The following is a 13,524-nucleotide window of genomic DNA, read 5'->3' on the forward strand; positions in this document are numbered from 1 at the left end:
TTGTTTGAGTCACCAGTCCGTAGACTGGTTTGATGCAGCCCTCCACGCCACCCTATCCTGTGCCAACCTTTTCGTTTCTATGTAACTATTGCATCCTACATGTGCTTGTCATGTCCGTACCTTGGTCTACCCCTACAGTTCTTACCGCCTACACATCGTTCTAAAACCAACTGAATAAGTCCTGGGTGTCTTAAGATGGGTCCTATCATTGTATCTCTTGTTCTCATCCAATTTTTTCTGAAGTTGTTCTCTGTAGGCAGCTCCCTCGGAAGCTTCTGTCTACCTCAAGCTGTCCAACTTGAGGGAGGACGCGATCGGCTGTAATATTGGAACAATTAGTAATACCGCCTGGTGTAGATATACTATATATGGGCTTCTTTTCGATTGTGAATAGGCCTAGAGATATTCGGTCCTGGCTTTGTTGCCCGGGGTAGGCGGGACGTTTCTACCAGGCTGTGCTTCCCTCCTACAGGTCAGGGACAAAGTCTTTCGTGAGACTTAACCGGCTGTCTTCCGGTCTGGGCCTTTAGGTACGCCCTGAAATACACCTAGACGTTCTAGGATTCCTCTTTAACTAGGCTTCTCTTCTCTTCCCTTACAAGGGCCTTAAAACAGCAGGAAGTGAGAGAGGGTACCTGACCGTGAGGCAAGTGCCTATGGCCCTAAATACTGCGACTAAAATGAACTTAAAGAGCTAGCAAGAGACCTGGAATCTGACAAGTCGTGGAAACTAGTCCCTAATTTATATGTTTCCTTCTTTATGCCCTTTTATGCAATGCTATTAGAGGCAGATTACGGTGGGTCTCCTTGCTACTGCAGAAATCCACCTGAAGGCCGAACGTCCCTTGCTCTCATTCGAAAGTGGCTAGAGTCCACGAACAGTTCTCTGCCTTGGCAGCTAGAGGAAGGATGGGACTTCCTTCAGGTAAGCGGTGGTCGCTCCCGGGGGCGTCGCGACGACGGCGGCTGCCCCTAAATGTCGGCATGGAGAGGGAGCTGAGGAAATGCTGTCCATGGAACACACCTGCGCCAGGACGCCCTGAACAAGGCGGGCAGCACTTCTTTCATTTGAGGAGCAGCATTAATCCTTTGGCTATCCCTTCCTACCTTGAACTGAACCTTCCGCCGCCCCCACGGGACGCAGGGTGCACGAGAAAGGAGCTAGGAAGCACGTCCCCAACTTATCGCCGCGCAGCCCACCCGACAGCTAGCCACTGCTGTTTCCTGCGCGGTCCGAGTAGCCTGATACACTCCGCCATTCGGGAAAATTTAACACATTCGCACCGTGACCATGGCTGACACTGCAACAGCATCGGCAGCATCCGCACCCGCCTCGGCTCCGGCCCAGGCGTCGCCCAAGAAGAACAAGGCTTCCGCATCCAAGAAACCTCGCACCAAGCCTGCACATCCGAAAACCTCCGAGATGGTGGGCAGTGCCATCAAGAGCCTCAAGGAGCGAGGTGGATCTTCTCTCCAAGCTATCAAGAAGTACATCTCTGCCAACTACAAGGTGGACTCTGAGAAGCTGGCCCCATTCATCAAGAAGTACCTGAAATCTGCTGTGGCTTCCGGAGAGCTGGTCCAGACCAAGGGGAAGGGAGCTTCAGGTTCCTTCAAACTCGCCTCAGCTGCCAAGCCGGAGAAAGCCAGCGCAGCCCCTGTCAAGCGGTCCGCCGCCCCCAAGGAGAAGCGCATCCCCAAGGCGAAGAAGGCTGGGGGAGCCAAGGCTGCAGCCAAGAAAGCCATTTCCAAAAAGCCTGCTGAGAAGAAGAAGGCAGCTCCTGCTCCCAAACCAAAGCAGAAGGCTCCTTCCAAGGCTAAGAAGGCCGCCAAGGTGCCCACTAAGAAACCTAAGGCACCTAAGCCTAAAAAGGCCGCTAAGCCCAAGGCCTCGCCTAAAAAGGCACCTGCAAAAAGGAAGTGAGAACCCTCGAGGTTCTTACACTACCCGTGCACCTCTTGCTCTCACGAGAGCGGAGGTTGCAAAAACGGCCCTTATCAGGGCCATCACCTTCTTTCTAAAAGAGCCTATGAAGTCTTTGAATGTGAACCCTGGCCTCTCTCCTACCTCTGTCTCATAAAGAGGCAAGTGTGCACAAGTGCCCCACTACTCTCTTATTATTATTATTATTATTATTATTATTATTATTATTATTATTATTATTATTATTATTATTATTATTATTTAGTATTTTCTTTACTGTTATTGCACTTGGAGTTTTCCTTAATCCCCTTGGCACAACAACCACCATCAAGATTTATATACTTTGTTATTATTATTATTATTATTATTATTATCAACATCGCCTTTATTATTCAGTATTTTCTTTACTATGATTGCTCTAGGACTCTTCGCATCGTCCTGTGGAATAAAAAATAAAATAAAAAAACCCACCGCCATCCAGATGTATATACTTTGTCGTTGTTGTTATTATTATTATTATTATTATTATTATTATTAAGTTTTGTGTCTACTGCGCTTGCACTTGGAAGGTTCACATCATCCCCTGGAAACAACAACAACCACCACCACCACCATCATCATCATCAAGATTTATATTATTATTATTTATTTCCTTTTAAAGAATATTTTAATTCACTGCCCGTGCTAGCTCAGAGACTACGACTGCTCTTTCTGGGATATTTTGGTGGCCCTGAAAAGGGCCGTTTGGTGAAAGGTCCAGCGTTAAGCTAGCTCTGGACTTAGGCACGCTCCCCTCGGATGCGGCGGGCGAGCTGGATGTCCTTTGGCATGATGGTGACACGCTTGGCATGGATGGCACACAAGTTGGTGTCTTCGAAAAGACCCACCAGGTAGGCTTCGCTGGCCTCCTGCAAGGCCATGACGGCCGAGCTCTGGAAGCGCAGGTCGGTCTTGAAGTCCTGAGCTATTTCTCTCACGAGCCGCTGGAAAGGCAGCTTGCGGATGAGCAGCTCGGTGCTCTTCTGGTAGCGCCTGATCTCACGGAGGGCCACGGTACCGGGCCTGTACCGATGAGGCTTCTTCACTCCACCCGTGGCAGGCGCGCTCTTACGGGCAGCCTTGGTTGCCAGCTGCTTGCGGGGGGCCTTGCCTCCGGTGGATTTACGTGCAGTCTGCTTCGTCCGGGCCATGACGTACGGTACTCACTGTCGACACGCTGCAGGGAGAATAACAGGAGCTCGCTCCCGCTCGCCTTGTTTTATTCCTTCGCTTCCCCCTCCCTGTGCTGCTGCAGCGCTGCCATTCGCTAGCCAGTTGCCGACGTCACCGGGGCCAGGCTCGTTCAACAAAAGCACAGGCAAAAGCGGGGCCTGGCACATTCGAGCTCTGAACTCGCTGTTGTACTGATCTACCATGACCGGACGAGGCAAGGGAGGAAAGGGACTCGGCAAAGGAGGCGCCAAGCGTCACAGGAAGGTGCTCCGAGACAACATCCAGGGCATCACCAAGCCTGCCATCAGACGTCTCGCCCGCAGAGGTGGGGTCAAGCGTATCTCGGGCCTAATCTACGAGGAGACTCGTGGCGTGCTCAAGGTTTTCCTGGAGAACGTCATCCGGGATGCCGTAACATACACCGAGCACGCCAAGAGGAAGACCGTGACCGCCATGGACGTAGTGTACGCCCTCAAGAGACAGGGACGTACCCTTTACGGTTTCGGCGGTTAGATCTCTTCCGAGCGTGCTCCCGGCAGGGGGCATGCAGTGTTTAAAAAAAACGGCCCTTTTCAGGGCCACCACTTACCTCTCAAAAGAGCTTTGTGTCCCGTGTCCAGTACTCCTCTAGCATTGCTTGTGCAGCACTTCTTCCTAGGAGGTACTGTACTGTACTGTACTGTACAGTACACTTCTCCTCGAGCCCTGCAGAGAAGAAAATATGCCCTCAACGTTAGTAATGAAGTCTAGTCTGAAGTTTATTTTTAATGGACACTAGATATCTGTATCTGATCCTCTTTCTTTCTTTCTTTCTTTCTTTCTTTCTTTCTTTCTTTCTTTCTTTCATTCAGAAACTAATCACTTGGCTTCTTTCTAAATAAATAAATAAATAAATAAATAAATAAATAAATGCTAAAACGTGCCTATTCCTCTGGTTCATTCTACTCTGATAACCTACTCCAGTTTTGAAGGTTATACCGTAAACTGGTATGATATTAAAAGTACTTCTTATGCAACCTTCCTTCCTTCCTTCCTTCCTTCCTTCCTTCCTTCCTTCCTTCCTTCCTTCCTTCCTTCAATTAATGAACTGTGTAATATATCATTAAGTTGGCTAGGCTATTTTCTGTCCTAAACACTAAATTCCAGCATCTGTTGCTACTGAAGGGACACTAAACACAATTCTTCTCTTTGCTGTTGTTGTTCTTGGTTTCACTATTATTATTATTATTATTATTATTATTATTATTATTATTATTATTAGAGACCTGTATGTACTGTACTGTACTGTACTGCTCTTTCTCTTTTGACACCTCCTTTACTACTGAGCAATAAAGCCTGACAAGCAACTCTTTCCTTAACCAGCTGGTGGCCCTGAAAAGGGCCGTTTTTTAAATTTTTGCCTGGGAAACCAAGGCTAAGGCAATTAAGCCTTCTTCTCGGTCTTCTTGGGCAGGAGCACTGCCTGAATATTGGGCAGCACACCTCCCTGGGCAATGGTCACACCAGACAGGAGTTTGTTTAACTCCTCATCATTACGTATGGCCAACTGCAAGTGACGGGGGATGATCCTCGTCTTCTTGTTGTCACGGGCTGCATTGCCTGCCAACTCAAGAACTTCAGCAGCCAGGTACTCCATGACCGCAGCCAGGTACACGGGAGCACCAGCACCCACTCGCTCTGCATAGTTTCCCTTGCGGAGGAGACGGTGGATACGCCCGACAGGAAACTGCAGGCCTGCACGGCTGGAACGGCTTTTGGACTTGCCCTTAACTTTTCCTCCCTTGCCTCGTCCTGACATGATGCTCTGCTAGTCTGCTTCGCACCAAATGGTATTTTGCAGCCTTGTGACCACCAGTTTTGTACTCTGGCAGGTTACGCGAGGCAGCGAGCCAGCCAATGAGGCTGCAGCTAGTTCGCCCCCATTGGCTAGTACGACACAGGCGTTTTCTTTCAAATACACGCTGAAACCGGGTGCCCCCAGCCATTCGTTTGGATTCTCAGTAGCTACACGAGACAACCATGCCTCCTAAGACTAGCGGAAAGGCCGCCAAGAAAGCCGGCAAGGCCCAGAAGAACATCTCCAAGGGAGATAAGAAGAAGAAGCGCAAGAGGAAGGAGAGCTACGCCATCTACATCTACAAAGTACTTAAACAGGTACACCCTGATACTGGCATCTCCAGCAAGGCGATGAGCATCATGAACAGCTTCGTCAACGACATCTTCGAGCGTATCGCCGCGGAGGCTTCCCGTCTGGCCCACTACAACAAGCGCTCCACCATCACTAGTCGGGAGATCCAGACTGCCGTCCGTCTCTTGCTGCCCGGAGAGCTGGCCAAGCACGCCGTCAGCGAGGGCACCAAGGCAGTCACCAAATACACCAGCTCCAAGTAAGGAGCTACAGGGAATAACCACCCTTCTTAAGAAACGGCCCTTTTCAGGGCCACCACACCTTTAAAAAAAAGAGCAGTTGTGTTAGCCTCTTACCCTTAAGCAAACCAAAGGCAAGTTAAAAGGGGGACATCACATCAAAGTGGTTAGCATTGTTACTTTAAGGTCAAAAGAAATTAGAAAACCTCATAATAATAATAATAATAATAATAATAATAATAATAATAATAATAATAATAATAATCGTCGTCGTTAACACCATCATAGCCGGACGGATTATTCAGTCCTTTTGCCGCTTGAAACGACAATCGCACCGCCGTCAAGAACAACAACAACTACTACTACTACTACTACTACTACTACTACCACTACCACGGGGCCCTGGGTCTTTCTTTCTTTTCTTTCTTGAGGAGATTGGTTGGGATTGAATGTAGGCCCTGGGTCGAGTTGGGGTTAGGTTACGACGAAGTGAGGTTAAAACTACTCGGGTTAGGTTCCGCCGCGCCCCGCCGCGCGCGCTCAGTACCGCCCTCGTACGCTCCTCCATCGCGATCTCCGAGCAAAGTCTCGTCTCGACAACGCGCCCGCCCACCTCCAAAGAATAAATAACCGTTGCCTTCTGTACACATGCATCAATGAAGACTTCCTTTCTCGCCAACGGCCATACCATGTTGAATACACCGGTTCTCGTCCGATCACCGCAGTTAAGCAACATTGGGCGTGGTCAGTACTTGGATGGGTGACCGCTTGGGAACACCACGTGCCGTTGGCTCAATTCCCTTTTTACCTACTATTCTGATCTCTAAATAACCCTTTATCATCAACTTTAGCCTTACGGCTGCACAAATGTCGAAATTGATCGATTTTTGTTACATGTGAAACTAACCAGATGTTCTTAACTTTCCAACATGATTCAAGTTTATTGTAGATACTTAACTTCCTCCGAGGTGCCCGCCTAACCTGACCTGATGATGATGATGATGATGATGATGATGATGATGATGATGATGATGATGATGATGATGATGATGATGCGAGAGAGAGAGAGAGAGAGAGAGAGAGAGAGAGAGAGAGAGAGAGAGAGAGAGAGAGAGAGAGAGTGTGTGTGTGTGTGTGTGTGTGTGTGTGTGTGTGTGTGCTGTTATTTTTCTTTTAGGTTAGTGCAGCATAGTGTGCCCTGTCTGTAGGCGGCCCCTCACGGATTCTTAACTCTTCATTCTACTACGTCCTATTTCGCGTAAGATTACAGGTAAGAAGGGTAATCAGTGCCAGGGCGGAACGTGGGTTCGAATCTCCCTGCCCGCCAAGAAAATCGCGAGGAAGATGGTTTCCAAACAACGTCATCGACACTGTCGTGATAACAATGAAAGCCGTGTCCTAGCAACCGCACGCCGCATGTAGCAGCCCTTCAAAGAGGCGAAAAATGATTTCATTTTATGTTCTTTCAGGTAAGATAAGATACTATCGCTGACCCGTTGATATAACGACGACGTTCGGTAATAAGTTGCAAGTCTGTTGTGCGCTATTTTCTGCAGGTAACTGGGCGTCTCTCATAAGCTTGCTTACGAACGATGATGTACTAGTGCAGGAGAGTGACCCTTGTGCGCGTGTTCCGACAAATCGTAGCATTGACTCCCAGGACTTTGCATTTCTACCTAAGATGAGACGGTTTCCTAATAAGACTGAGAAAGTAACGTTTTCAACGACAAGTGTTAGTTGAAAGTGTCGTGACGTTTTAGGTTAGGTGACGTGAGGAAAGTGCTCGATTTCAGTAGCCTGCACGTCGGCTGACCGACCTTTCGGCAAGTGATGAATTCCATAGAACTAACCTCAACTCCCCATATCATTACCGTTACCGTCCTGGATTTAAATAGGCCATTCTGAGCTCAACTTGGCGAGTTCGATTCCGGTTCACTCCCTTGGTATTTGAATGGCCAAATACGTCGGCCTCATGCCTGTAGATTTACGGGCACGTAAAATAGAAGAACTCCTGCGGGACAAAATTTCGCCTCAGCGGCGTCTCCGGAAACGGTAAATAGTAGTTAGTGGGGCGTAAAGTAAATAACATTTTTCACTACCTACCACTACTACTTCCTGTTAGGCCGGTAGGGATTTTTCGTACTTCGGCAATAATACGTCCATTTGCCCAGCACCTGAACACTGCGTACCTGTACGTCCTACTTTTTCCTCCTTACCTTAGTACTACCGGTTAGAATTCAAAGAATAGGGAGGTTAGGTATCCTGCGTCTAACACGGTCGCCCTTTCACTGCTACCCGGGTCCTATATCCTCTTTTCTGCTGAAGACAAACACCTCAACTTCTCTTCTTAATGTTAATAACTACAATCATCATCTTCATTACCTGATTGCTTTCACGAGTTCGCAGGAATTGATAGGCCTAGAATGGAGACCCTGTACTAAGACATGATTGCAGCGAACCGAGAAAAGGGGCATAAACTGATCGTGGATCTGCTAACTTCAAGCTAAATTACGCACACTTTTATCATCACCAGTCTTGAAAACTGGGAAGGAGGCCTGCATCTTCTCATTACAGGGTAGATGCTAGATATTTCGGGTGCAATATACTGCAGGTTAGGCTTGGATCACCTAAACTAATTAAGAAAAAATAAAAATCTTGAGGTACCGTACCGGTACTGGTCTGGTCTAGTCATACGAAGAGTAACCCTAGCGCAGCTGGCCTAAAAATCATCAGGTCCCTTTACGCATATCCTCCCATGAATGTAAATGACTCGGTATCCCTCATTACGGTACTTCAATTGATATTTGAGGGAAGAGGACTCTTAAACCTCCTGTTTTCTTCACAGGGTATTCTTTTACAGCACAAACTTGAGTAATAGTAGTAGTAGTAGTAGTAGTAGTAGTAGAAGAAGAAGAAGAAGAAGGAAGGAAGGAAGGAAGGAAGGAAGGAAGGAAGGAAGGAAGGAAGGAAGGAAGGAAGGAAGGAAGGAAGGAAGGTTGTAGTCAGGAAGGGCATCCAGCCGTATAATCACACCGAATCCACATGGCGAGAGAAGTTGTGTTAACCGTGCATCTACCCTCTGTTAGATCCTTCCTTCCTTCCTTCCTTCCTTCCTTCCTTCCTTCCTGATTTCCATCTGCAAGTAAGAATTGAACGTCCAACGTGTTAACCCAACACGTATTCCTGCAATTCCCGGCGTCGTTCGGACCAGGAGAAAGAAAGAAAGAAAGAAAGAAAGAAAGAAAGAAAGAAAGAAAGAAAGAAAGAAAGAAAGAAAGAGAGAAAGAAAAAGTTCCTTACACGTCGAAAGGGACATAGCATTCTCGCGGTTTCGCACTTTACTGACCTTATTCTTTTTTGAGGTTAGGTATGCCGCTGTACTTGTAAGTCAAAGAAGTAATTGCGTAGCCTTTTTGTAATTACATTCGACGTAACCTCAAACTTTAATACTATTATTTGATGTCAGTTCACGCGATCGTCTTCGTTCTATGCTGCTAATAGTGTGATCGATTCTCGGCGCAGCCAGTAGGTTATTTTAAGGAGGCATACTCTCACTTAATGGCAGCTTTGAAACCAAAGGTCGGTTACGAAAGTTAGGTAAAAGTCGTCGTCGTCGACATAGTAGTAGCGGTAGTTGTTTTTTTTTTAATAGCCTTAGCCTACTGTTGTTGTTTGTTGTTTGAGTCACCAGTCCGTAGACTGGTTTGATGCAGCCCTCCACGCCACCCTATCCTGTGCCAACCTTTTCGTTTCTATGTAACTATTGCATCCTACATGTGCTTGTCATGTCCGTACCTTGGTCTACCCCTACAGTTCTTACCGCCTACACATCGTTCTAAAACCAACTGAATAAGTCCTGGGTGTCTTAAGATGGGTCCTATCATTGTATCTCTTGTTCTCATCCAATTTTTTCTGAAGTTGTTCTCTGTAGGCAGCTCCCTCGGAAGCTTCTGTCTACCTCAAGCTGTCCAACTTGAGGGAGGACGCGATCGGCTGTAATATTGGAACAATTAGTAATACCGCCTGGTGTAGATATACTATATATGGGCTTCTTTTCGATTGTGAATAGGCCTAGAGATATTCGGTCCTGGCTTTGTTGCCCGGGGTAGGCGGGACGTTTCTACCAGGCTGTGCTTCCCTCCTACAGGTCAGGGACAAAGTCTTTCGTGAGACTTAACCGGCTGTCTTCCGGTCTGGGCCTTTAGGTACGCCCTGAAATACACCTAGACGTTCTAGGATTCCTCTTTAACTAGGCTTCTCTTCTCTTCCCTTACAAGGGCCTTAAAACAGCAGGAAGTGAGAGAGGGTACCTGACCGTGAGGCAAGTGCCTATGGCCCTAAATACTGCGACTAAAATGAACTTAAAGAGCTAGCAAGAGACCTGGAATCTGACAAGTCGTGGAAACTAGTCCCTAATTTATATGTTTCCTTCTTTATGCCCTTTTATGCAATGCTATTAGAGGCAGATTACGGTGGGTCTCCTTGCTACTGCAGAAATCCACCTGAAGGCCGAACGTCCCTTGCTCTCATTCGAAAGTGGCTAGAGTCCACGAACAGTTCTCTGCCTTGGCAGCTAGAGGAAGGATGGGACTTCCTTCAGGTAAGCGGTGGTCGCTCCCGGGGGCGTCGCGACGACGGCGGCTGCCCCTAAATGTCGGCATGGAGAGGGAGCTGAGGAAATGCTGTCCATGGAACACACCTGCGCCAGGACGCCCTGAACAAGGCGGGCAGCACTTCTTTCATTTGAGGAGCAGCATTAATCCTTTGGCTATCCCTTCCTACCTTGAACTGAACCTTCCGCCGCCCCCACGGGACGCAGGGTGCACGAGAAAGGAGCTAGGAAGCACGTCCCCAACTTATCGCCGCGCAGCCCACCCGACAGCTAGCCACTGCTGTTTCCTGCGCGGTCCGAGTAGCCTGATACACTCCGCCATTCGGGAAAATTTAACACATTCGCACCGTGACCATGGCTGACACTGCAACAGCATCGGCAGCATCCGCACCCGCCTCGGCTCCGGCCCAGGCGTCGCCCAAGAAGAACAAGGCTTCCGCATCCAAGAAACCTCGCACCAAGCCTGCACATCCGAAAACCTCCGAGATGGTGGGCAGTGCCATCAAGAGCCTCAAGGAGCGAGGTGGATCTTCTCTCCAAGCTATCAAGAAGTACATCTCTGCCAACTACAAGGTGGACTCTGAGAAGCTGGCCCCATTCATCAAGAAGTACCTGAAATCTGCTGTGGCTTCCGGAGAGCTGGTCCAGACCAAGGGGAAGGGAGCTTCAGGTTCCTTCAAACTCGCCTCAGCTGCCAAGCCGGAGAAAGCCAGCGCAGCCCCTGTCAAGCGGTCCGCCGCCCCCAAGGAGAAGCGCATCCCCAAGGCGAAGAAGGCTGGGGGAGCCAAGGCTGCAGCCAAGAAAGCCATTTCCAAAAAGCCTGCTGAGAAGAAGAAGGCAGCTCCTGCTCCCAAACCAAAGCAGAAGGCTCCTTCCAAGGCTAAGAAGGCCGCCAAGGTGCCCACTAAGAAACCTAAGGCACCTAAGCCTAAAAAGGCCGCTAAGCCCAAGGCCTCGCCTAAAAAGGCACCTGCAAAAAGGAAGTGAGAACCCTCGAGGTTCTTACACTACCCGTGCACCTCTTGCTCTCACGAGAGCGGAGGTTGCAAAAACGGCCCTTATCAGGGCCATCACCTTCTTTCTAAAAGAGCCTATGAAGTCTTTGAATGTGAACCCTGGCCTCTCTCCTACCTCTGTCTCATAAAGAGGCAAGTGTGCACAAGTGCCCCACTACTCTCTTATTATTATTATTATTATTATTATTATTATTATTATTATTATTATTATTATTATTATTATTATTATTATTTAGTATTTTCTTTACTGTTATTGCACTTGGAGTTTTCCTTAATCCCCTTGGCACAACAACCACCATCAAGATTTATATACTTTGTTATTATTATTATTATTATTATTATTATCAACATCGCCTTTATTATTCAGTATTTTCTTTACTATGATTGCTCTAGGACTCTTCGCATCGTCCTGTGGAATAAAAAATAAAATAAAAAAACCCACCGCCATCCAGATGTATATACTTTGTCGTTGTTGTTATTATTATTATTATTATTATTATTATTATTAAGTTTTGTGTCTACTGCGCTTGCACTTGGAAGGTTCACATCATCCCCTGGAAACAACAACAACCACCACCACCACCATCATCATCATCAAGATTTATATTATTATTATTTATTTCCTTTTAAAGAATATTTTAATTCACTGCCCGTGCTAGCTCAGAGACTACGACTGCTCTTTCTGGGATATTTTGGTGGCCCTGAAAAGGGCCGTTTGGTGAAAGGTCCAGCGTTAAGCTAGCTCTGGACTTAGGCACGCTCCCCTCGGATGCGGCGGGCGAGCTGGATGTCCTTTGGCATGATGGTGACACGCTTGGCATGGATGGCACACAAGTTGGTGTCTTCGAAAAGACCCACCAGGTAGGCTTCGCTGGCCTCCTGCAAGGCCATGACGGCCGAGCTCTGGAAGCGCAGGTCGGTCTTGAAGTCCTGAGCTATTTCTCTCACGAGCCGCTGGAAAGGCAGCTTGCGGATGAGCAGCTCGGTGCTCTTCTGGTAGCGCCTGATCTCACGGAGGGCCACGGTACCGGGCCTGTACCGATGAGGCTTCTTCACTCCACCCGTGGCAGGCGCGCTCTTACGGGCAGCCTTGGTTGCCAGCTGCTTGCGGGGGGCCTTGCCTCCGGTGGATTTACGTGCAGTCTGCTTCGTCCGGGCCATGACGTACGGTACTCACTGTCGACACGCTGCAGGGAGAATAACAGGAGCTCGCTCCCGCTCGCCTTGTTTTATTCCTTCGCTTCCCCCTCCCTGTGCTGCTGCAGCGCTGCCATTCGCTAGCCAGTTGCCGACGTCACCGGGGCCAGGCTCGTTCAACAAAAGCACAGGCAAAAGCGGGGCCTGGCACATTCGAGCTCTGAACTCGCTGTTGTACTGATCTACCATGACCGGACGAGGCAAGGGAGGAAAGGGACTCGGCAAAGGAGGCGCCAAGCGTCACAGGAAGGTGCTCCGAGACAACATCCAGGGCATCACCAAGCCTGCCATCAGACGTCTCGCCCGCAGAGGTGGGGTCAAGCGTATCTCGGGCCTAATCTACGAGGAGACTCGTGGCGTGCTCAAGGTTTTCCTGGAGAACGTCATCCGGGATGCCGTAACATACACCGAGCACGCCAAGAGGAAGACCGTGACCGCCATGGACGTAGTGTACGCCCTCAAGAGACAGGGACGTACCCTTTACGGTTTCGGCGGTTAGATCTCTTCCGAGCGTGCTCCCGGCAGGGGGCATGCAGTGTTTAAAAAAAACGGCCCTTTTCAGGGCCACCACTTACCTCTCAAAAGAGCTTTGTGTCCCGTGTCCAGTACTCCTCTAGCATTGCTTGTGCAGCACTTCTTCCTAGGAGGTACTGTACTGTACTGTACTGTACAGTACACTTCTCCTCGAGCCCTGCAGAGAAGAAAATATGCCCTCAACGTTAGTAATGAAGTCTAGTCTGAAGTTTATTTTTAATGGACACTAGATATCTGTATCTGATCCTCTTTCTTTCTTTCTTTCTTTCTTTCTTTCTTTCTTTCTTTCTTTCTTTCATTCAGAAACTAATCACTTGGCTTCTTTCTAAATAAATAAATAAATAAATAAATAAATAAATAAATGCTAAAACGTGCCTATTCCTCTGGTTCATTCTACTCTGATAACCTACTCCAGTTTTGAAGGTTATACCGTAAACTGGTATGATATTAAAAGTACTTCTTATGCAACCTTCCTTCCTTCCTTCCTTCCTTCCTTCCTTCCTTCCTTCCTTCCTTCCTTCCTTCCTTCCTTCCTTCAATTAATGAACTGTGTAATATATCATTAAGTTGGCTAGGCTATTTTCTGTCCTAAACACTAAATTCCAGCATCTGTTGCTACTGAAGGGACACTAAACACAATTCTTCTCTTTGCTGTTGTTGTT

At 48.0% G+C, this 13,524-nt stretch overlaps 1 non-coding gene across 1 annotated transcript; it reads left to right on the forward strand.

Moving 5' to 3' along the window:
- Window positions 1-6,177: 6,177 nt before the first annotated feature.
- LOC137501343 (5S ribosomal RNA) lies at window positions 6,178-6,296 on the forward strand. Its single transcript, XR_011018493.1, has one exon. It is a non-coding gene; the product is annotated as a 5S ribosomal RNA (ribosomal RNA).
- Window positions 6,297-13,524: the final 7,228 nt, after the last annotated feature.

Source organism: Anabrus simplex, chromosome 6 (genome assembly GCF_040414725.1).
Source record: "Anabrus simplex isolate iqAnaSimp1 chromosome 6, ASM4041472v1, whole genome shotgun sequence".
Taxonomy (NCBI): Eukaryota; Metazoa; Arthropoda; class Insecta; order Orthoptera; family Tettigoniidae; genus Anabrus; species Anabrus simplex.